This window comes from Hipposideros armiger, unplaced genomic scaffold (assembly GCF_001890085.2).
Source record: "Hipposideros armiger isolate ML-2016 unplaced genomic scaffold, ASM189008v1 scaffold_689, whole genome shotgun sequence".
In the NCBI taxonomy this organism is placed as follows: domain Eukaryota; kingdom Metazoa; phylum Chordata; class Mammalia; order Chiroptera; family Hipposideridae; genus Hipposideros; species Hipposideros armiger.
The window spans coordinates 623,001-648,318 of record NW_017732039.1 but is presented as its reverse complement, the minus strand read 5'-3'; the positions used below and the strand labels follow the sequence as shown (position 1 = coordinate 648,318).

The following is a 25,318-nucleotide window of genomic DNA, read 5'->3' as shown; positions in this document are numbered from 1 at the left end:
TATGCTTTCTCAAAGGATTTTTAACCAAAATACACTCCTACCAGCAATTATAAGATAGCTTGTCTAGTGGCCACTTTGTCATCCTTAAGTGCTATAAAAACATTCAAACAAATAAAAACTTTGCCAAGGAACCTCATTATTCTAATTTACTCTTCTTTGACTAAATAGTGAGTTCAATGTTTTACCCAGTTGTGCCCATGTGTGTGAATTTAGTCTATTTCTTTTGCCCAAAACGGTTCTAATTTTAGACACTTTTCCATAAAAGGCTGAAAGTTTAAGAATCAGAATGGTATCATATTTTATCTTACCAAAATATATGGTCTACAGTCTTCATCTCCTTAAAAGTATACAACCGTTTCACAACTTTTGGCTCAGCTGAGTGAAGAGGCAGGTGATTTATCATCTGAGTGACCACAGATGGAAGTAAAAGGGGGATCAGGTCTAGTCTTAGACCCCTATCCTTAATCCTTAAACTCCCTTTCATAATCCAGGAAGGCATCCCTCCGGTGCCTTAAGGTTTTGGCTCCCAGAGCTCCCCTTGGGAGCTCCCCTAATGAGCCCGGAACGCTGTGCGGCCCCTTTAAGAGTCCAGCTCCTCCCCGCTCCAGGGAAAGTTGCAGCTTTTTCCGCCTCCCGGGAGGTTGAGAAGGGCCGGCCACCGCCAGAGTGGGGTTGCGGTCTTCCCAGAGCGGTAGACCCTGCCCTGAATCCCGCGCTGGGACGTCTCGCCTCTCTCGTGATACCTGTTGCACCTGACAGGTAGGTTCGCGGCCAGAGGCCGCCCCTTCGCGATAGGTCGGGGCTCCTCCCGGGCCCCCAGCCCCTTTTCTCTGCCTAAGCGCCCCCACCCCCATCTCAGGGACTTGCGCCCTTTCCTAACCTCTTCCGCTCTCCTCTTTCCTGCCCCCTTTCCCCTGTCTGCCTGCCTGGATCGCACCCCCCACGCCTTGACTCCCGTCTGCTTAGGGCGGTCCCTCCCAGCCAGTTTGCTTTTCCCCGGGCCCGTTCCCGGGCCCACTCGTCGCAACGAAGGCTGTGCCCCTCTGTGTACCCTTTCACGCCTCGAGCGGTGTGGCCGGTTTTTCCCGCCTGCGGGAGCCGAGGCAATTCCGGAGAGCCGGCCCTGGGGGCGGGCGTGGGGCCGGAGCTCCTAGCGGGAACTGAGCCCTCGGAGGCGTCGAGTCACCTTTTCGCCGGTTCCTCTGGCAGCGCCCGGCCATCGCGCGTGGTCCTGTCCCCGTGCTCCTTCCGGACCTCGGGCGGCATCGTCTTCCCTGGCCTCGGCCGTCCCGCCACAGGTAAAAAGGCTGCTGGCTGGTTGGCCCCAGTCCTGCCTCAGTGGGCTCCTTCTGCACTTGGGGCGGGGGACCCGGCTGTGTGCTCTGGAGGTGAATTGCTTTATCTTGCCACCTTTCAGGTAGGATTTGCTCCTGGAGGACGGTCTCCTCAGAGCCCTCAGAAGGGGCACAGGACACTTCTACCTCCTGTTTTGGTTTGTAAAGGGGCTTAACATTGAGTGAAATGGTTAGTTTTTGTGGTGAAATCATTTGGTTAGAATTCTGGTGACTTGAAGAAGTGATCTGTTTCTCATAACTAACCTTTTCTTCCCCCAGTACCCTGCTTCTTCAGGACCAGAGGACCTAGCACTCCAGAATACAGCTTTTGGCAGGGTTGACCCTAGACCTTGAGCATCTGTGGCAGAAATTAGTCTTCAGTACATCCCGGACCTCCTGTGTTAACTGGCTTCTCTTCTGCCTTTTCAGCTCCCCACCACCACCCTTCATAAAGCAATTAATATTAAGGTATTAATGACCTAATGTGTTTACCCACTGGTTTGTGGAGAGAATAATGTCTAATGCAAAGAGTTGAGACCCTGAGGAAGTATTTTGTTGTAGTTGTAGGTTGTTTGTTTGTTTTTTTGTTTGTTTGTTTTTAGCACCTGTTGGAAATCCTAGTAGAAAAAGACCACCGACTTGGCTTGTGAGACTTTTCCTGGCAGGAGGTGAACATTTCTGGCAACACAATTTCAGGAGCCTTCCTCTAGGTCAGAGCGGTGAAATGGAGGCCTGTTCAGGGATGATTGGTCTGTGAGCGTATGTAGCATTCTGGTTAATACTCTCTGAGCTTTTCCCCTTAAAGGCTGCTACTAATAATGGTTGTTAGAATCCACTGAGCCAGGCCCTATGATAAGTTCTTGACATAGTTATCTCATGTAATCCTCATGATAACTCTATGCAGTAGGCACTACAGTTATAATTGTGTTATGATGAAAAGGCGACTCTGAGAGGTTAAGTGCCTTGCTCCAAATCACCTCACAGATGAGGGACGGAGCTGGGTCATCTCTGACTGCGCAGCTGTGTTCCTATCCTCTGTCACACTGCCTCTGCTGCCTTAGATGCTAGGAACACTAAATAGCTCACCAGTGAGGACTAAGTGATTACAAATTTCCCTTCCAAGCTGAAGGATAGGTTTTGGTCCTTGACTCTACCCTGGATGCACTGAGGAGGCTTTGGACCATTTACCTCACTGGTATCTTACCCACTTCACCACTTCACTTCCAACAGGGGGGCCAGTTGCCATATTGTCACTCTAAGTACACAGCCCTGAGTATACCTGGCTGAATGAAACTTCTGGGGCTCTTAGCTCAGTAGATGGTCATTGTCCTGAAGTTAGGAGACGGTAACTCTGGATTCTAGAGATGTGTGCCTGACTCAACTTCTTCCTTTCCTGCTAGCTAGGGGAGAACTGAGGATGTGGTATGCCATAAGGATTTGCCAACAGTCAAGCCAGAGAGCCTGAGGGGAAGTGCTTGTTTATTTTATAGTGGGATGGATGGAGTATCTTAGGCAGGGACAGTCCAGGAAAAAATGTCTTCCCTGATCCGATCACTGGGCCTTTGCTCAAACTGCTCTTTTTTTTTTTTACCCTGCAAAGATAACTTGCTGCCCATAACCCACTCCCTGCCATGAATTCCTATTTATCTCAAGATTTAGCTCTAAAGTCACATCCTTTGGGGCAGCCTTTCTGAACACAATTCCTTCCCCTATGCAGAATTACCAGTTATCCTGTGTCCTAAAGCACTTTGTTTATACCTCAGGAAAGCCCTTAGCACCTCTCTTAGTTGTTTTTCCACCTGGAAGGTTATGGCCACTTTAAGGGCAAGGTGTGGATCTTGGAGCTCCCTTTGTCTTAAGCATGAAAAATCAACAAATAGTTGCACTCAGAACTGGGGGCCCCATGCCTTCAAGGGCCTGAGTTCTGGTGATGGTGGGATTGAAGTACAAAAGACACCTTTTTGAGGCGCTTGAAATCTGACAGCTCGGAGTTTTTACTTAAATGTCACCTCAATGAGGCCTTCCCTAACCATCCTGTTTATTTAAACTTGCAGCCCTTCCTGGAATAGTCTATGTGCCCCTTCCCCTACCTTATTACTCTAATGTAACACATTGCGTATTTTATTCATTTTTCTTATTGTCTATCCCTCTCCCTCCTCCATAATGTAAGTTGCATGTGGGCAGGGATTTCTGTCTGTTTTATTCATCAGTGGACCCCAGCACCTATAACAGAGCTGGGCACATGGGTACGTACTAACGTTTATTCAATGAATTAATGAATAACATTACTGTTCTAGGAACTGGCACTTTTTTGTGCTGTCCTGGAACTGAATCTAAGCATGCTCTATCTCTCACCCAACAGCTGTCAGGCTGCCCTGGGCCTGGTTCTCACTGTTTTCCTTCTGCTGAGTTTTGCTTTGAGATTGCATTCCTGATGACAACTTTGACCTAGTTGGAAGTACTTCCTTTCTCTCTCTCTTTAAGGCATGAGTCTCTGGATGGAAACTTCTGAAGTTTGAAGTGGAAATGTAAAGATGCTATGCTTCTTGTGGCTAGGAATGGAGGCTGCACTGAGAGGAGGGGTGTGGATTGTCAGATATCTTGATACATTTTAGGCATTTGGTGAGCTCAGTAAGAAGCTGGAGAAAGTTACTGTGTGATAGGGAAGTGAACAGCCCAAAAGAATAAAAGATGCCACAAATTAAGCTTCTGGCCTCAAGTCATCCTTAGCCTTTTAGGCATGAGGTAGTTATTGGATTATGAACTTTATGGAAAATACATTGCTGAATGCTACTTGTGTAGTACTTGAAACCCCTATGTAACATAAAAGAAAACAAAGTACTGATCTGTTTAAATGTGTTTTGAAATATTCAGAAAGAAAAAAAGGGCTAGAATCCCTTAAAGGACAGGCTTGGAAGGAGTCAGGCCCTTGATATGGTGTAAAATATGTGATTCTTCACCATAACCTTCTTTGAAACTCAAGTTTGCACACAAAAAAACTTCTGCTCAGCCTCCTCTCCAACTAAATGTATCTCCCTAACCTCTGAACATTGGAGTGACCCAGGGCTCAGTCCATGAACTTTTGCCCATCCAAAATCTTCCCACAAACACTCATCCAGCCCCGTGGCTTTAAATACCACCTATCTATACACTTATCACCCCCAGGTTTATGTCTCTGACCCAAGCCTTTCTTTTAAGCTACAGACTCATATGTCTAATGGCCTATATTAAACATCTCTACTTGGATGTCAAATAGACATCTCAAATATAACCTGGCCAAAACAATTCTCCCGATTCCTCTCACATCCCCAGCCCCTTCCCTCAGCTTCCTCTTGGTAAAATGGCACTAGCATCCATTCAATTGCTCAAACTAAGAACCTAGGGTCACACTTGATTCCTCTATTTCTCTCACCCCACCAACATCCAATTAATCAGCAAGTCCTGTTGACCTGTACTTCCAAGTGTGTCATATATTCTGCCACATGTCTCCATCTCCTCTGCCTATCACCCTAGTCCAAATCACCACAAAGTGGCAATAAATATTTCTGAACAACGCTGAAGGATGCATAGATATAAGACACACACATATACAAATATTTCTGTGGGTTAGCTTTCTAATCTGGAAATTGCTGGGTCAAAGGATATGTACATTTAAAAATGTGAGTAGGCACTGCCAAAGTTACATCCATGAGGGTTTATATTGTCACCATGACAGTGCCTTTCCTTATGCCCTTGCCAAGGATGGGCAGTCTTTTTAAATTTTTGCCAATCTGATAGGTGAAAAATAGTATCTAACTGATTTATTTTGCATTTCTCTGATCACTGGTGAGGCTGAGTATCTTCTCATGTGTGTTAGCTATTTGTGTTTTTCCTGAAACTTGCTCTTTAGTATCCTTTGCACATTTTTCTTTTGGGTTATATATTTATTTCTTTTTGCAAGAGCACTATAATTACTAGGGATATTTACCCATTGCCCGTTATATAATGCAAGGTTTTTTCTCTCTAGTCTGTCATATGTCATAACTTTGTTCATGATATGTACCCCTCTTGAAATCAGATAAAACACACTATAAAACATTTTAAAAACATGTTCATTAGATTTGGCAATTAGGAGGTCAGTGACGACATTGGTGCAGCAGCAGGAGGGGAGGCAGACTGTAGAGTGTTGGGGAGTGAGCACTGAGGACTGAGAAAGGATGTGGTACACACTTTGAAGGGGCTTGGATGTGATGGGCAGGAGAGAGTATTTCCTATAGACAGTAGGGCACATGGGACAAAAAACTGCTGTTAATTTTCATTTGTTTTATTTTAAATATAGGAGAGAGGTGAGCCCATTTGTGTGTAGATGGCATAGAGCTTGATGAGGCAAGGTCGCTGAGAAACCAGGAGGCTGGTGGGCTCCAGAGTGAAAGAGGCAAAAAGACTGGCCTTAGAGAAAGGGAGGTGGCTCTTCCATTGAGACAGGAGAGGAAGCGGGCAGGATTGGTGAGGCCAAGGATGAGGAAGGAGCTGTGGAAGGACAGGATTTTGAGGGACGTCCCATCTGAATAGAAAGGTGAGGGGTTGGAATAGCCTTTGAGAGGGATGGTAAGAGGATCTCTTTAGAAGTATATCATCCAGATTGCCATTTCAGTGAGCCAAGAAAGTCTGGATAACTTTAATGTGTCTCTGCCCCTTCACAGAGCTCTGGATCTATTTTCTCCAGCAGCAATCATCAGCCCAGGTATAGAAACAGAGTGTGAATAATCTAGTTTGGAGGATTTTTCTGGGTGTCTGTGAAAGAAATATAAGAGGGCAGGAGATTAGACACTGCTGGCAGAATAGTTGAAATGATGGACCTCTGTGGCTTTCATATCTATGACTATGTAAACATACCTTGAACTCGAGTAATTCTTAAGACATGGAAAATTTCCGTGGCATCCACACTGTTTTCTTGTTTGTAGCTCTATCAGTTCAGGCATCAGAATAGCTTTAGTACCAGTGTCTTTTACCTGTTGCTTGCAACTTATAAGAAAGCATGGGTTGATTTACTGAGGGCCTTCAATGTGCCAGTTTCTAGGCTAGGTGCTTGAGATATAGTGGAGAAGATAAGATAGACTATGGCCTTTTTTTATGGAACTTAGTTCAGCAGGGGAGCTATGTATTGAACAATGTATCACATAATCAATAATGTAATCACAGTTGTGATAGTTCTGTGAAATTCAGTTTTTAAAAAATCAAATTGTCACATTGGCTTTTTCCAATAGGTTTTACCAATTTACATTTGCCAGCGAAGTATTAGACTACCTCCTACATTTTCCCTCTTTAAAATTGAATATATGAAAAAAAAATTGAATATATGTTTGTTTGTTTTTAATTGGGGATGTAAGGGAGGGGAACAGTGTTGGGAATTGGGGAGGGGGACCAGCCAAGTTGTTGTTCTTCAATCTTAGTTGTGGAGGGCGCCAGTCGCCATCTGACCACCCCTCGGCAGCTCGTGGCCTCTAAGCTCAAGGTGCTGTGTTACAATCTTAGCTGCGTGTGGGTGTAGTCACCGTCCCGTGCGGGAGTCAAACCAGCAGCCTTGTTGTTAGGAGCACACGCTGTATCCACTGAGCCATCCCAGTACCAGCTCAGCCCAAGGTGCCGCGTTCAGTCTTAGGGGGGAGCGTAGCCCACCATGGAACAGGCAGTCTTGTTGCTAGGAGCACGTGGTCTCAATAGCTGAGCCATCCTGCCACCTGTTGGTAGCTCAGAGGCAGCTCAGTTCGGGCGCAGCGTCACTGGCCCATGTGGGAATCCAACCGGCAGCCCTGTTGCTCAGAGCTCGCACTCTTAAGCTAACTCTTAACCATCTAAGCCACTTGGCTGGCCCAATATAAATTTTTTAATTTTGCTGAATTTATAGGCAAATATTTTTTTTTAAGATTTTATTGGGGAGTTGGGGGGAGGGGAACAGCACTGGGGAATTGGGGGAAGGGGAACAGACAAGTTGCTGTCGTTTTGTTCTTCAGTCTAGTTGTGGAGGATGTTGCTTCACTGGCCCAAGTTGGCACCATCATTGTGCTCTTCCCGGGTGAGGCAGATCAGTCTCCGGCTTCTGGACGGCCGCTCACTGCGGCTGCTGGCCACTCATGATGGCTGTTGGCCATACATGGTAGCCCATGGCAACCCACTGCCACAGGGGCTGCAGCCTACGCCGTCTCCTGCGACCCACGGCAGCCCAGCTCCAGGTGGAGCTGTTGTTCAGCATCTTAGCTGTAGAGGGCAGTGTCACTGGCCCTCATATGTGGGGTCCGAACCGGGCCCTCTGGCATCCCAAGCCAGTTCTTCACCAATGCGCCACTCGGCCGGCCCTAGGCAAATCTTTTTAAAAATGTTATTACCAGCAGGCATGAAACTTTTACTTTTTTACATATATTGGCCATGTGGTGTTCCTTCTTCGAGAATTATCTGTTCATGCTCTTTGCCTATTGGGTCTTTACCTCTCCTTGTTTTTAGTAGATCTCTCTTTCCATGTTTGAAATAATTAATTGCCCTTTTCTTCCTCTTCCCTTAGCTCTGGAAACACTAAAATAGATTTTGCCCAGCCTCTCAGGCCATTCCCTTTTGAACTCCTTTAAACATTTTTCTTACCTGCTTTGGAAATGTTGGTGGGCTTACGGATATGACTACATTATTACTTGACCCAATAAAAGATAACATATAAGGCTTCTGTTCTCTCCACATCCCGTTCCCCAGAGGTAACAATGTTAAATTTGTTTTTCTTTCTAGACATTTTCCATGCCTATATAAATATTTCTTTCCTTCCTTCTGTCCTTCCATCCTTCCTTCTACCCACTGAACCTGTTGGCACTTAAATGTTAAAAAAATGCAATGTAATAATAATGTATATGTTTTGCAATGTATTGTTTACTTAATATTTGTGACAAGCTTTCAATGTCAGTATATATAGAACTACCTCTTTCTTTTTAACAGTGGCATAGTATTCCATTTTATGTATGTACCATAATTTATTTAATCAGTTTCCTATTGATAGATATTTAAATTGTATTCATTTTTTTGCTGGTTCAAACATTGAGCATTCTTCTGATATATATTTGTGCATCTATTTGAATATCAGTAGGATAAGTTTTTCAAAATGGAATGGGTCCATTGATAAATGAATGGTCAGTGGTGCTACAGATTCAGAGTGGTCTAGGAAGATAAAGACTTACTATTGTCCGATGGATTTAGAAGGTTCTTAATGACCTTAGAGGAATGTCAGGGTAGTGAGGGGTAGAATTTTAGACTTTGGTGGGTTGGGAAATGATTGGGGATATGAGGAAGTAGAGGAAGTGAATATGGATAATTCCTTAGAGAACTTTGGCTCTGAAGAGCAGAGGGAGGGTGGGTGGTTGTAGGGGAAGGGTTGAGATCCAGGGAAAGTTTTGTTTCGTTATGTTTTTGTTTTTTTTTAATTTAGGAAGGACTTACATGTTTTTAAAGGCTAATGGGAAGTAAGGGATGATTGATACAGCAAAGTCTTTACAGGCCAAAATCCTTATACCAGATAGGAAAGGGTCCAGAATGAGGTCGAGGGATTATCCTTACACAAGAAAGAGGAGAAGAGCATTAGTGTTGGGAAGAAAAAAAAGTGAATAGCTGTAAATGAAAATAGGTTTATAGATTTGGCAGCAGGAAATTGTCTGAGGGCATTTTTATTTCTCTATGATGTAAGAGGAAAGGTCATCCTCTTCGAGCATGGATTGAGATGGGGCAAGGATTGGGCTGGAGATTTGAGATGCTTGTGCGGAAGATTTGAAATAGTTATCGTGGTAACCAGGAAAGTAAACTAGGATCAGGGAAGCGTACTTGGAGTGTCAGGCAGTGTGAGGTGAGCTTGGTGACCAAGAATTCATATTGATATAATCCACCAGATTGTGATTTTTATTTTCTCCAGTAGATCTCAGGAGTCTCAGTGCAGGCATAAAAGCACAACAGTTGGACTCTTCTAGGGTTATGTTTTTCATTAGATCTTTGCAATGACAATAATGGGTTATTGAGGATATTGACATGAGTGCAACTGAAACAACAGAATCCAAACTGTCTAGGAAAGGAAGTGAAGACAGGGCAAACGTAGAGGGTCATGGAAAGACAAACTCTCCTCCATGAAGTCTGAGAATCAGTGTGAACAGACTAGAAGGATAGGGGGTTGTACTCAGAGTGGAGTTTTGAATTAATACCAAAAGTGGAGAATTCCTGGGTGATAAGCTCTTGGGTGTGGCTGAATATGATATATGGTTTTTTGATGCCAGCTCATTCATTCAACAAATATTTATTGTGTGCATAGTATGTAGCAGACATTGCTCTATGCACTGAAGGTACAGAGATGAACAAAAAGTTCCTTCTCTCATACAGTTTATTATCTAGTGGGAGACATTATTCATTTTTATAAAATAAAAGGGCATCCTCATCGATATGCTGATTACGGAATGTGGAGTTCTAATTAGAAATAATACTAATAATACCAAGGGCAAATATTCATATATATGGGGCTAGGAAAGTCCATCTAGATATTTTGAGTACCTTACTTTAATGTAAGTTATATTAACTGAATTGTGAAAATTCCTACATCCTCACCTTAGAACTTTTTAAGGCACTTTCATATGCTATGTCAGAATTAAAGATAGAACAAATATGTACACGTAATTTGGACACTGTAGAAGTTTTAAATTTCTTATACCTTAGTATTTTTTTTAACATTAGGATGTTGCTTCTAGCTGTAGACCAGATGTTGATAATGCATGTACTAATCTTGTTTTAGGGATTTGATGTAATGTGTAAACTAATTATGGTTGAACAGGCAGTTTAAGAGGGAAAGAGGGCTTACAGTATGTTAATATTTTACCTTTATTTTATATTCTCCAATCTATACCAACATTTATTTTATGTCTTAAGTGCAACTACAGGTTATTGAATTGTGTTTAAGGTTTTTGTGGCCATAGCTAGATCACAGCATCCCTAAAATTAAAAAGAAACCAAATGCATGAAATCACAGTTATGTGTGAACATGGGCTGGATTAGTCACGAACCATCATGATTTCTCATTTAAGGGGACTGTGTGGGTGATTTTTAGGCAATGTGACCTGCAAGGAAGAATTAGATGGTAGCTAGAGTTCAGTTTAGAAATCTGTGACCTTGGTAGGAGAAGAGGGTCTTCTCTATGGGAGTGCTGGTTTATCAAAACTTGTTGACTAAGGAAAGATATTGGTGTTCCATATAGTGATGTGGCTTAAAAATGACAATGTGTTGGCTCTCATCAGACTTTAAAAAATGTTTTATGCATATAAATGACCTCGATTTTCAAATATTCTGTTCTTTTAGTTGGGGACTTTTGATCTTTTTAAGCTTTGGGGCTGTTAAGGAGAGGGACTTTGGCAGAGAAGAGGCTGCAATCAACATCGTTCACTCCATCAACCTCATGGGGTTCTTGTGAGCCCACCTGGGTCATGTGAGAGGAAACTCCAAGTGTAGGTCTTGCAAGCTGGAAAGATAAATGGGATTTGTCTAACATATGCATTTCCCCTGTTGCCAAGGTGGTGGTGGTGGGGATGGGGGGGCTGTGTTTGGATGCATAGTCTTGTTTTTATTATCTTTTCTACTTCTATGGATGGAGATCTGCTTTCTAGGATTGGTGGTAGATTTAAGATGTTTAGAGTTGCTGCGGAGCAGGAAAGTGGTGTGAAATCATGAAAATAAGACCACATTTCCATGTATCCAAGTAACTACTCTGCAAGAGAAATATATGTATTGAGACAACTAGTTTCCCTCTGGGATTCACTTTTGAGAAGCATATATTATTTTTCAGTGGGAATTTCTTCAAACCATTTTTGAATAGAATTTGGTGGTATTGAAAAGTAACCATGTAGATTTTATCTGGAGGAAATTTTCCACACCTATGAGCTAACTAAGGAGATAATATATATATATATATATTATTTTTTTTTAAGATTTTTATTGGGGAATTAGGGGGATAGGAACAGTGCTGGGGAATTGGGGGAAGGGGAACAGACAAGTTGCTGTCGTTTTGTTCTTCAATCTAGTTGTGGAGGACGTTGCTTCACTGGCCCAAGTTGGCACCATCATTGCGCTCTTCCCGGGTGAGGCAGATCAGTCGCCGGCTTCTGGACGGCCGCTCACTGCGGCTGCTAGCCGCTCACGCTGGCTGCTGGCTACACATGGTAGCCCATGGCAACCCACTGCTACAGGGACTGCAGTCTACGCCGTCGCCGGCGACTCCCGGCAGCCCAGCTCCAGGTTGAGCTGTTGTTCAGCATCTTAGCTGTAGAGGGCAGTGTCACTGGCCCTCATATGTGGGATCCGAACCGGGGCCCTCTGGCATCCGAAGCCAGTTCTTAACCATCGTGCCACTCGGCCGGCCCAGGAGATTATATTTTAGTTACTATCACCTCCCCCCTTCCCCACATTCTCCTATCATCCTTAGGAAGGAACGTCCTAGATGAGGAGAATGGGTCCTTTCCCATATGTAGAGTCGCCCTGAATCTGTTACACATTATGGCGTGGGGAGGTCAGGGGACTGAGAAAGTAAGCCAGACCAAGGTCCTCTCAAACGTTTATCTGTTATTATCTGAGGACTTTTTAAAAACTCCGCCTCTAGTTCCTAAGTGTAAGATGTCTCCTTTTCCAAATATCACCATGTACTAGCAATATTATCAGAATATGTAGAGACTATATAGCATAGTGGTTAAGTGCTTGGACTCTGAAACCAGACTGCCTGGGTTAAAAAAAACCAGACTATCACTTATAGGGCATGTGACCTTGGGCAAGTTATGTACTTGACATGGACCTCCCTTTCCTCATTTGTAAAACGTGATAACATAGTACCTACCTCATAATATGATTGCGAGAACTAAATGACTCCATGTGTGTAAAGTGCTTAGAAAAGTGTCTGGTGCATAATAAGCATTATAGAAGTGTTAGCTTCTTTTTTCTTCTCCTCTCCCTCTCCCTCCCCCCTCCCCCTCCATCATCATCATCATCATCATCTTGAAAGGAACTAAAACTGCAAAATGCCTCAGTACATGCAAACTCCAAATTTGTAGAACCTATTTTGAAAAAGATTGTGGGGTCAAAAGAAACTTAGTGCAAAACCAAAATGAGAATCTTGTAAAATTGAGAGCTAATTATAAATTTCTTGTTAAGGGAAAAAAAAAACAACTTACCTATCATAACACTTTTGAGAATGGACCCAGTGTGGGCAGGCCTGGGCATGTTGTCTGAGGCGTGGTTGTGCTCCATGGGTGGGCTTGCAGGGGCCTAGACCCAAGCCGACTACGGGGAAGCCTCAGCTGCCCTTTGGTTTTGAAGCCTTGATTCTGACTCCTTCTTTGACCCCACTCTTGTTTTTCTTGTTTTTGATCCTATTTTTAAATTTTATGCTATTTTGTTATGTTTTATGTATCTTTGTAAGTCACTTTTTAAATCCTGTCTGGAACAGTATATAAATAAGTACCTTTTAAACTGATCATATCTAATTACTAACATTTGCTTAATATTTATGCTTGCCAGCCTACTTCTATGCAGAGAGGTACCATGGCTTTCCATCTGGGCAAGAATACTGATTAGATTTCTCAATTTCATAGTAAGATGTCAAAACAGCCATATGCTCATGTATTTTCCAAAGCATATGGTTAATAATAATTAAAATTAAACAGCTACCAATATTGGGTGCTTATTCTAGACCAGGCATTATGCTATACCCTTTACTCGTGATATATAATTGAATCCTCACAGCCTTAGGCAGGAGCTCTTATTATCAGTCACCGTTTTTACAAATGCAGACACTGAGATTTAGGGAGGTTGAATAACTTGTCCATGGTCACATGGCTAAAGCATAGTGAAGCCATGATTTGAACCCAGGCAGCCTGGGCCCAGATCCAGTGTTCGTAGGCACAGTTCTACTCTCTACTGCTCTTAATTAGAAATCTAGCACATCAGAAATCCAAGGCCTAATAGAAGAGGCTGTTCAGTGTTACAGAACATTCACAGGTCCTGCAGATTGTACCTACGTGTTATGTCTTCAGTATGCCCCTTTCCATCTCTAGTGCCACTGCCCTGTACTTTGGGCTCTCATCATCTTTTCCCTGAATTTATACCACAGCATCCTCAAATCTATATTCTGTGTAACTGTCACAATGATCTAACACATCCTTGCCTTACCTAAAACTCTTCAGTGGTTCCCATTATCAAAGGCCAATTAACCATGTTTCTGAGCATAGCATATTGAGCTCCTCTGCCCATGTGATAATTATCCCCCCTGCCTCTTCCCCATGCTCTCTTACAGTTTGCTATCTGGTATCACTGCACTGCTTGCCCACACCGCGGCTGGTAGGTATCTGTTTCGATTTCCCTTTCCCCAAGCTGGAGTAGGTGACCCTCCTTGGTATTCTCATAATACCCTGTATGCATATTTATTTGGTTATCATGTTTTTTATGATTATCTATTTAAGCATCTCTGTTGATAGACTGTGAGCTCTTTATGGGCAGGGTCTATGCATTATTCTTTTATCTTTAGCCAGGTAGCATAGCACTTAGCACATACTTGGCCCTCCTAACTAGTGAGCATTTTGTAAGCAGTGCAGAACACAGAACTCTAGGTCAGGGAAAGAAGCAGAATTTTGAAGGCCTGAAACCACACAGATATTCAGAGAAAACTACCAGGGCAGCAGAGGGAGGTTTCACAGAATAATCCTTGGGGCCAGATACATTTACATTATTTAATCTAGGAGCCAGAAGGGGGTTGGGGGGATGAGAATGGGGATCTGTATCCAAAAAGAACTTGGAAGGATCTGAGAAACCACAGTTAGCAGCTTTGTAATTTGAATCTACCTTACATTTGTCTGAGTGGCCTTGACTAGATATCAAGACAGATACATTTTAATAAACATATTTAGACTTGTTTTCTTGGAAAGATATCACCCTAAAATTGAAAGGGAAAGTTGATAAAATAACCAATATAATATCCCAATGTAAACATTTTATTGATTGTCAGCAATGTTGCATGTTCACTCAGCTGTTACCAACCAAAAATATGTTATCAGTGAGTGCCTTTGTTGCATACATGGCTGGATGCAAACAAGGGGATTTAGGGAAGGTTGCATCCCTGGAAACTTTCTTCTCTTCATGGAGTTTTTTGTTGTTTTTTTTAAGTTCTGCAGACTCACCACATAATCTATATTTTGTCTCATTTTCCCGTGCTCTAAAATCAACTCTGTTTTAACAATCTTTAGATTTTAAAATAATTAGTTTTTCCCTCAAAGGGGGCTGGAGTTTGCCAGCCCTTTTAAAAAGATTTTTATTAAAATATAGCTAACATACATTATATTAGTTTCAGGTGTACATCATAGTTATTCAACATTACCCACCTGACTCTATACATAGTTATTAGCATATTATTGATTATATTCCCTATGCTTTACTTAACATCTCCATGACTGTTTTATAACTACCAGTTTGTATTTCTTAATCCCTTTACCTTTTTCACCCTGCCCCCAACCCCTCTCCCATGTATCTATCCCTGATAGATCTATTACCTATCTGTCTATATAGTTATTAATATTACAATATTATTGACTATATTCCTTCTGCTATACCCTATATCCACATAACTGCTGTGTAACGACCAATTTGTACTTCTTAAGCCCTTCCCCCTTTTCACCCACACCAACCCCCGTCCCATCTGGCAACCATCAAAATGTTCTCTGTATCTATGAGTTTGTTTCTGTTTTGTTTATTTACTTTGTTCTTTAGATTCTACTTATAAATAAAATCATGGGAAATTTGCCTTTCACTATCTGACTTACACTCAGCATAATACCCTCTAGGTTCATCCATGTTGTCACAGATGGCAAGATTTCATTCTTTTTAAATGGCTGAGTAATATTCTATTGTATATATGTACCACCTCTTCTTCACCCATTCATCCATTCAGGGACACCGAAGTTGCCTTCATATCTTGGCTATGGTAAATAATGCTGCAATGAATATATCGATGAGCATGTCCCCTCAAAGTGGTGTTTTTGGTTTCTTCAGATGAATACCCAGAAGTGGGATTACTACATCCTTCTTTGTCTCTTTTACGGTCATTGTTTTATTTTATTTTTTCAGGACCTGGGCTCAGGCTCTAGTTCTTTTTAACTCTATTTTTTTTATATATATTAGTTTCAGGCTTACAAAACAATAGTCTGTTTTAAAGTCGATTTTGTCTGCTATCAGTATTGCTACCCCAGCTTTTTGTTTGTTTGCTTCCATTTTCATGAAATATATTTTTTCCATCCTTTTTCTTTTAGTCTGTGTGTGTCTTTCAACCTGAAGTGAGTCTCTAGTAGGCAGCATAGGTAAGGGTCTTGTTTAATTATCCATTCGGCCCTCCTATCTTTTGATTGGAGCATTTAATCCATTTTCATTTAAAGTAATTGATAGGTATGTAGTTATTGCCATTTTGTTAGTCATATTTTTTAAAGAAATTTTATTGGGGAACAGTGTGGTTTTCCAGGACCCATCAGCTCCAAGTGGAGTAGTTGTTTCAATCTATTTGTTGAGGGCACAGCTCAGCTCCAAGGCCAATCGCCATTTTCAATCCAGTTGCAGGGGCGCAGCCCACCATCCCATGCGGGAATCGAACCGGCAACCTTGTTGTTAAGAGCATGCGCTCTAACCAACAGAGCCATCCGGCCACCCACCGGCAGCTCAGCGGCAGCTCAGCTCAAGTCATTGTCTTCAATCTAGTTGCGGAGGGCGCAGCTTACTGGCCCATGTGGGAATTGAACCGGCAACCTTGTTGTTCAGAGCACATGCTCTAACCAACTGAACCACCCAGCTACCCCTTATTATTCATATTTTTTATTTTTTTTCCATCTTAAAGATGTCCCTCTAAGATTCCTTGTAATACTGGTTTGGTGGTGTTCAACTCCTTTAGCTTTTTCTTGTTTGGGAAGTTCTTTATCTGTCCTTTGATTCTAAGTGATAGCTTTGCTGGGTAGAGTAATCTTGGTTATACATCCTTGCTTTTCATCACTTTGAATATTTTCTGCCAATTTCTTCTGGTCTACAAAGTTTCTATTGATAAATCAGTTGATAGTCATATGGGAGCTCCCTTGTGCAAGGTAACTGCTTTTCTTTTCCTGCTTTTAAGATTCTCTGTCTTTAAACTTTGGCATTTTAATTCTGATGTGTCTTGGTGTGGGCCTCTTTGGGTTCATCTTGTTTGGGACTCCCTGCAATTCCTGGGCTTGTATATCTATTTCCTTTGCCAGGTTAGGGAAGTTTTCCATCTTATTTTTTTCAAAGAAGTTTTCAATTCCTTGCTCTCTTCTCCTTCTGGTACCCATATAATACAAATATTGTTATGCTTGTTGTCCCAGAGGCCCCTTAAACTTTCCTCATTTTGGGGGATTCTTTTTTCTTTTTGCTGTTCTGATTGGGTGTTTTCTTCTACTTTTTCTTCTAAGTTGCAGGTTCAGCCCTCTGCTTCTTCTAATCTACTGTTGATGACCTGTAGTGTATTCTTTATTTTTGACTGGTTCTTTTTTATATTTTCTATCTCCATTTTTACGTTTCCTAGCTCTTTGTTGAGGTTTTTCCTGAGATCATTGAGAATCCTTATAACCAGTGTTTGCAACTCTGCGTCTGGTGGATTACTTGTCTCCATTTTGTTTAGTTCTTTTTCTGGAGCTTTGTTCTGTTCTTTTATTTGGGTTATGTCTCTTTGTCTCCCCATTTTGGCAGCCTCCTTCTGTTTATCTCTATGTATTAGGTAGGGCTGTTATGTCTCCTGGTCTTAGTAGGGTGGCCTTATGTAAGTATGCTGTGAGGCTCAGCAGCACAGTCTTCCTGGTTACCTGGGCCGGGTGCTACAGGTGTGTCCCTTGTGTGAGTTGTGTGTGCCCTTCTCTTGGGGTTGAGCCTTGGTTGCTATTTCCATGTTGATGGGAGGGATTGACCCTTGGGCTTATTGGTTGTGAGGACTGGCCGTGACTACAGTGGAAGAGTTGTTGTGCAGGGGCTGACCCTACAGAGCAGGATCTGCCTCAGCAGGACCCTGGTGCCTGCCCATCCACCCCTTGGGTGTGTTTTCCTTCGAGGTGTCTGGCTGATGCTCCAGCTCTTTTTGAAGCTGACCGCTGGCGGCACCAGCCCCAGGACCGCCTGGGAGGGGACCCGCTGCAGGTCAAGGTCATCTGAAGCCTGTGCCCCACCTAGGGCCACCAGGCAGGAGCCACAAAGCAATCCAGAGATGGGCACCTTCCACATCATGCTTGGAAGTGCCTTGAGAGGCCAAGCCACAAACCTAGGCCAGCTGCTGCTAGTGTCAGGCTTAGGGCTGCTCAGCCAGAGGTACTGGACACGCTCAAGCCAGATGCTGCTTGTGTTGGTTCCACGAACCTTTTAGAGACTCTAGGAAAGTCTGCGGCATAAGCCAAGGCAGGCAGTTTGTATGGAAAAGCCACTGAAATTGGCATGGGTGTGCCCAAAAGTTGGGTGGTACAGGGTCTCAGAATCATCAGAATGTAGCGAATGAATGGTGTTAGCCAACTTGATGGACACAGATATGGCAGCTGCCTGAATCTACTCTCAGGGAAGGGGGAGGGCTCAACAAATAAATAATGGCTTCCACCAGCTCCTCCATCCAGAAGAAAGCTGCCCCTCCAGTCCTCATCTTGAAGCCAGGTATTTATTTCCCCGCTATATGTCCCTGTTACCTCTCCAGCGGCTGCACCAGAGCTGGAACTCAGAGCCATTGATTCCATCAGTGAGACAGTCCATACACAGGCCCTTTAAGAAGTGTGCCTGGGACTTCAGCTGCCCTCCGTCTCACTCAGCAACAATCTCTGCTGGTTTTTACAGCCAGAAGTTATGGGGAGTTCTTGCCCTGGCACTGGAACACTGGGCTGGGGAGGGTCTGGGAACCCTAGCTTCTCTGGGGGATACTCCACAGCCAAGATATCCCTCCTGATTTTTAATTGTCACATGCAGGTGTGGGACCAGTTCTTCTGCATCTCTGCCCCTCCTACCAATCTTGAGGTGGCTGCTTCTGTGTGTTTTTAGTTGTAGGGTTTCCTGGCGTTTGCTAGCCTTTAGTACTATGCTTTACCCATGTTTTGGAAACACACACACATAAAACATATTAATTCTGACAGTAGTGTAGATTGATCTGCTTCAGATACTTGTAATTGCCTTGGTCCAATTAGTTAATAGAGTCCACTTTGAATATACCTTATGGAAGCACAAATCCGTTTCATTATGCTGACCTACTTCATCAGGGCACCTGCATTATAGTCATTGGATGATTTATTCTTTCCTAATTAACATTCATCATAATTGTAGGCAAGCAAAATCACCATGACATACAAGATCAGACAATTAAGTTCGCGAACTCATCGTAGAAAAAGTGCTACATACCTCATTGCTGAATATCACTACAGTCACCTTTGAAGTACTCCCCTTGGGAAGCCATGCACCGACACCAGCGTCTAGTCCACCCTTCAAAGAAATTTTGGAACTCTTTTTCTGGAATGGCCATCAGAGCTGTCATTGTATTACTCTTGATGTCCTGAATGTCTTCCTTTCAGTATTTCCTTGATCTTAGAGTAAAGAAATAAGTTGTTGGGAGCCAGATCAGGTAAGTAGGGAGGGTGTTCCAATACAGTTATTTTTATTTTTTTGTTTTTTTTAAAGATTTTATTGGGGAATTGGGGGAGAGGAACAGTGTTGGGGAATGGGGGAAGGGGACCAGCCAAGTTGTTGTTCTTCAATCTTCATTGTGGAGGGCACCAGTCGCTATCTGGCTTCCCGTCAGCAGCTCGTGGCCTCTAAGCTCAGGGTGCTGTGTTCAATCTTAGTTGTGGGTGGGCGTAGCCACCATCCGATGCGGGAGTCGAACCGGTAGCCTTGTTGTTAAGAGTGCACTGTCTATCCACTGAGCCATCCAGGCAGCAGCTCAGCTCAAGCTGCTGAGTTCAGTCTTAGTTGCGGGTGGGCATAGCCCACCATCAAACAGGTAATCTTGTTGTTACACCAGCTAGCCATCCTGCCACCTGTTGTCAGCTCAGTGACAGCTCGGATCAGGCACAGCGTCACTGGCCCATGTGGGAATCAAACCGGCAGCCCCGCTGCTCAGAGCCCGCGCTCTTAAGCCAACCCTTAACCAACTGAGCCACTCAGCCGGCCGCACAGTTATTTGTTTACTGGCTAAAAACTCCCTCACAGGCAGTTCTGTGTGAGCTAGTGCGTTGTCGTGATGCAAGAGCCATGAATTGTTGGCGAAAAGTTCAGGTCATTTTCATCTTTTTCACACAGCCTTTTCAGCACTTCCAAATAGTAAACTTGGTTAACTGTTCATCCATTTGGTACAAATTCATAATGAATAATCCCTCTGATATCAAAAAAGGTTAGCAATATCGTTACAACAAGTTTGGGAACTTAATTGTCAGACCTCGTACGGCAATTTGTAAGAATATTTTCCCTTCACCTCCCTTTAAGCAAAGGCTATCCCAATCTTTTTTGATCACTTCCCCTTACTGCCAAAAAATTTGATCACCCCAAATGCGCATAGGTTTATTTTTAAACTACATATTTACCACTGTGCTAATATTATATATTACAAAGCATTCACAAAAATGAATTAAAGAAGGATGAGACCTGAAACTAACATAAAATAATACTGAATGTCCATAAAGAAGGATGAAAGATGAAATGAACACTATTTAAATTAATTTTAATATTTATTAATGGTGCAATAACCTTTGGCCTCATTTTGATGACAGCAGTGACTTTGTATGCTTCATTTAAACAAAGTGGTTTATGATACAGCTCTTTGAAGGTTTCATTCTAAGTTTTGTTTATTTTTATACTTGGTTGTAATGACAGTCATAGCTGAAAAAGATACTTCACAAAACACATAGGAGGTCTCACATGTGCAATGATGTTGCCAACCTTTTTTCATATCAGAGGGATTATTCACTATGAATGTGTACCAACTGTACAAACAATTAAACAAGTTTACTATTTGGAAGTGCGGAAAAGGCTGTGTACGCAGAAAAAGTTAGCCGACTTGAACTTTTCACCAACAATTCATGGCTCTTGCATCACGACAATGTACCAGGTCACATGGTACTGTCTGTGAGGGAGTTTTTAGCCAGTAAACAAATAAATATATTGAAACACCCTCCCTACTCACCTGATCTGGCCCCCAATGACTTCTTTCTTTACTCGAAGATCAAGGAAATATTGAAAGGAAGAGATTTTGATGACATTCAGGACATCAAGAATAATGCAATGACAGCTCTGATGGCCATTCCAGAAAGAGTTCCAAAATTGCTTTGAAGGGTGGACTAGGCACTGGTGTCAGTTCATAGCTTCCCAAGGGGAATACTTCAAAGGTGACTGTAGTGATATTCAGCAATGAGGTGTGTAGCACTTTTTCTAGGGTAAGTTCCCAAACTTAATTGTCCGGTCGCATTCATCTAAAAATAAAAGAAGTACACCATGGGATGCACTCACTAAATAATGATACTAATATTATAGTTCTAGGAAACAATTATACAAATGATTTGGTGCTGTTCTAAGTATGCTGTCTTTTCACATTTTTGACAATGGTTCAAAACTCACTGAAATTCTTCATTTGGAAGAGTTGGAAGATAAAACACATATTTTAGGCAACAAAATTAAATAATGGAAACATTTTTTTTTAGATTTCATGTATAAGTGAAATCATATGATATTTGTCTTTCTCTGTCTGACTTATTTCACTTAGCATAAAAATCCCAAGCTTACAGATACAGAGAACAATTTGGTGGTTGCCAGAGATGGGGGAGTGAGGGTGGGATAGATGGGTAAAGGGAGTCAAAGGGTACAAACTCCAGTTATAAAATAAATAAGTCATGTTGATATAATGTAGAGCATGGCTACTATAGTTACTTCATACTGTATTGCATATTTGAAAGTTGCTAAGAGAATAAATCTTAGAAATTCTCACCATAAGAAAAAAAATTTGTAACTATGTATGGTGACTGATATTAACTAGACTTTTGTGGTGATCATTTTGAAATATACACAAATATTGAATCATGTTGTACACCTGAAACTAATATAATGTTGTATGTCAATTATACCTCTATTAAAATAATAATAATACAAACTGTTTAAATCTACTCTGTTTTAGTTACTCTCTATGGAAGAAAACAGCCTTCAACATAAAACAACAATTTACTGTTTGAATGCATTTAAAGTCTCCTACTGCCTTATAGGTATTCTGGGATAGTAAAACTTCTGATTACAATAAGGTTTAGTTACACTTAATCTTTAAAAATTGAAAAGCAACATTATTAAGGTATAATTTACATATAATAAACTGTACATATTTAAAGTGTACAATTGGATAAATTTTGACATCTGTATTTGCCATGAAACCATCACCAAAATCAAGATAGTGAACATATCTCCATCACCTTCAAATGTTTCTTGTACCATTTTGTAATCCTTCTTTCCTGTCCCACTTGGTGTGTATTATACCCCACTCCGAGGCAACCACTGATCTGTTTTCTTCTATAGATTAATTTGCATTTTCTAGAGTTTAATATAAATGAAATTATGTAGTATGTGTTCTTTTGTCTGACATTTTGTCAGCATAATTATTTGAGATTCAGCCATATTGTTGTGTATGTCAGTAGTTCATTCCTTTCTAATGCTGAGTAGTATTCCATTGTATGGATATACCACAGGTTTTGTTTTGTTTTGTTTTTTAATCAATTTACCGCTTGATGGACGTTTAAGTTGTTCCCAGTTTTGGCTATTACAAATAATGCCATTATTAATATTCATATGCAAGTCCTTGCATAGATGTATGCTTTTTATTTGAAAGTGGGAAGGTTAGGTCATATGGGAGATATATGTTTAACTTTTTGAGAAACTACTGTTTTCCAGTGTGGCTGTACCATTTTTACATTCCCATAGCAGCATATAAAAGTTCCAGTTGCTCCAAATCCTGGCCAACATTTGGTACGTTTTAAATTCTAGCCATTCTAATAACGTGTAATAGTATCTCATTGTGGTTTTAGTTTGCATTTCCCTAATGATTAATGATGTTGAGCATCTTTTCATGTGATTATTTGCTATTCATGTATTTTCTTTGGTGATGTATTTATTCAAATCTTTTGTCCACTTTTAAAATCTGCTTTTTAAATTATAGAGTATTGAGAGTTCTTTATATATTCTGGATACAAGTCCTTATCAGGTATAACATTTGCAAATATTTTCTTCTATATGGCTTGTCTTTTTATTTTGTTGTAAGCATCTTTCAAAGAGCAGAAGTTTTTAAGTTTAATGAAGTTTAATTTATCCAGTTCTGGATCATGTTTTAGGTGTCATATCTAAGAAATCTTTGCATTTTTTTTTTGCATATGGATATCCAGTTTTTCCAGCACCGTTTGTTGAAAAGACTATAATTTCTCTACTTACCCTTTGCGCCTTTATAAAAAATCAAGTGACTGTAAACATAAGGATTTATTTTTGGACTCTATTCTATTCCACTGATTTATTTGTCTATTTGTGTGTCAATACCACACTCACTTGACTACTACAGTTTTATAATAAGTCTTGAAATCAGGTTTTGTAAGTTTTCCAACTTGTTCTATATATGTTTTGAACCTCACAATATATTGTGTGCTTTTTTCTCAAAACAGTCAATTATTATATTTTTAAAGGGGATTTAAATACTAAGAAAAAATATTTTTACCCACATAGTTACCATTCCATGAGCTCCTCATTCCTTTTTGTAGACCCATATTTCTATCTGGTATTCTATTTTTCTTCTGTCTGATGGACTTCCTTTAACATTTTTTATAGTACAGGTGATTATTTCAACTTTTGCATGTTCGAAAAAGTCTTCTTTTCACCTCATTTTTTTAATCATAATTCACTGGGTTTAGCATTCTAGGTTGACAGTTTTTTTCCTCCTTTCAGTATGTAGAAGTGTTCCATTATCTTTTCATTTGCATTGTTTTCAATGATAAATTTGCTTTCATCATTATCTTTGTTCCTCTGTATGTAATATGTCCCTCCCCCCAAGCCGCTTTTAAGATTTTCTCATTATCTTTGATTTTAAGCAATTTGACAATGGTGTGCCATATGATGTAGTTTTCTTTATATTTCTTGTGCATGAAGTTGAGTGAGCTGTTTGGGATCTGTGTGTTTATAGTGTTCACCAAATTTAGGAAAAAATGGCAATTATTTTCTCAAATATTTATTCAGTCCCCCCATTTCCTTTAGTGACTCCAATTACATGCATATTAGGCAACTTAAAGTTGTTAAAGCAGCTCATTCATGCTCTGTTCTATTTTTCAGTCTTTCTTCTTTCTGTGTCATTTGGATAGTTTCTGTTGCTATGTCTCCAAGTTCACTAATTTATTCGACTACTACATATAAGCTGATGTTAATCCCATCCTGTGTATTTTTCATCTCAGACATTGTAGATTTGATCTCTAGGTTTGATTTAAATCTTTTTTTATATCTTCCATGTCTTTATTTAATTTTTTGAAACATGGAATGTAGTGATGGTTTTAGTGACTTTCTTTGCTAATTCTAACATTTGTGTCAGTTTTTTATTGCTTTTTCTCCTCATCATGGAATGTATGTTTCTGTTTTTTTGCATGCCTGTTAATTACTTCTTGGGTGCCAGATATTGTGAATTTTACCTCATTGGTTGCTGCACATTTTTATATTACTATAAATATTCTTTTTGTTAAGAATACTTGTTTAATTTTAAGATTTTTGTTAAAATATAGCTAACATACAATATTATATTAGTTTCAGGGGTACACCATAGTATTCAGCATTTATATACCTAAAGAAGTGATCACTACAATAAGCCCAGCAACCACCTGATGCCACACCATGCTATCACAATATTATTGACCATATTCCCTATGCTGTATATTACATCCCCATAACTTGTTTGTTTTATACCTAGAAATTTGGACCTTTTATTCCCATTTACCTTCCCCTCTTTTTAATTTTTCAATTAAAATTGATATTCAGTATTATTTTATATTAATTTCAGGTGTACATCATAGTGGGTAGACATTTATATTATTAATGAAATGATCTCCCTGACTAGTACCCACCTGGCACTATACATAGTTATTACCATATTATTGATTATATTCCATATGCTTAACTTTACATCCTCAGGACTATTTTGTAACAACCAATTTGTACGTCTTAATCGCTTTACCTTTTGAACTGTGCCCCAACTCCCTCCCATCTCTTGCCCCAACAAATCCAGTACCCATCTGACACCATACATAGTTATTACAATATTATTGACTATACACCTTATGCTATATCCTACATCTTCATGAGTAGTTTATAACAACCAATTTGTACTTCTTAATCCCTTCCCATTTTCACCCACACCCAGAAACCCCTTCCCATTAGGCAACCATCAAAATGTCTTCTGTATCTATGAGTTTGTTTCTGTTTGTTGTTGTTGCTGTTCTTTGGATTCCACATACAAGCAAAATCACATTGCATCTGTCTGACACTTGACTCAGCACAATACCCTCCAGGTCTATCCATGCTGCCACAGTTGGCAAGAACCCATTCCATTCTCTGGCCAAGCAATATTACATTGTACCACTTACTCTTTATTCATTCATCCATTGATGGACAACTAGGCTGACTCCACATCTTAGCCATTGTAAACAATGCTGCAATGAACATATAGATGCACATATCCCCTCAAAGTAGTATTTTGGGTTTCTTCAGTTAAATACCCAGAAGGGGGATTACTGGGTCCTTCTTTGTCTTGTGTTACAACCTTTGTTTTAAAGTCTATTTTGTCTGGTATAAGTATTGCTACCCCAACTTTTTGTGTTTGTTTGTTTCCATTTTCATGAAATATCTTTTTCCATCCCTTTACTTTCATTCTGTGTGTTTTTCAACCT

At 40.9% G+C, this 25,318-nt stretch overlaps 1 protein-coding gene across 7 annotated transcripts in view; it reads left to right on the top strand.

Moving 5' to 3' along the window:
- The first annotated feature begins 639 nt into the window (after positions 1-639).
- SYTL4 (synaptotagmin like 4) overlaps positions 640-25,318 on the top strand; it is a 62,608-nt gene continuing 37,929 nt past the window's right edge. Inside the window, exons 1-4 of one of the 7 annotated variants that reach the window (XM_019626784.1) lie at positions 640-759; positions 1,210-1,298; positions 1,418-1,492; positions 1,614-1,802. The gene's annotated coding sequence lies outside the window, so the exon portion shown is untranslated. Of the gene's footprint in view, positions 760-1,209; positions 1,299-1,417; positions 1,525-1,613; positions 1,803-25,318 lie in introns of all 7 variants that reach the window. The other 6 variants (XM_019626782.1, XM_019626785.1, XM_019626783.1 and 3 more) reach the window with 6 other exon arrangements.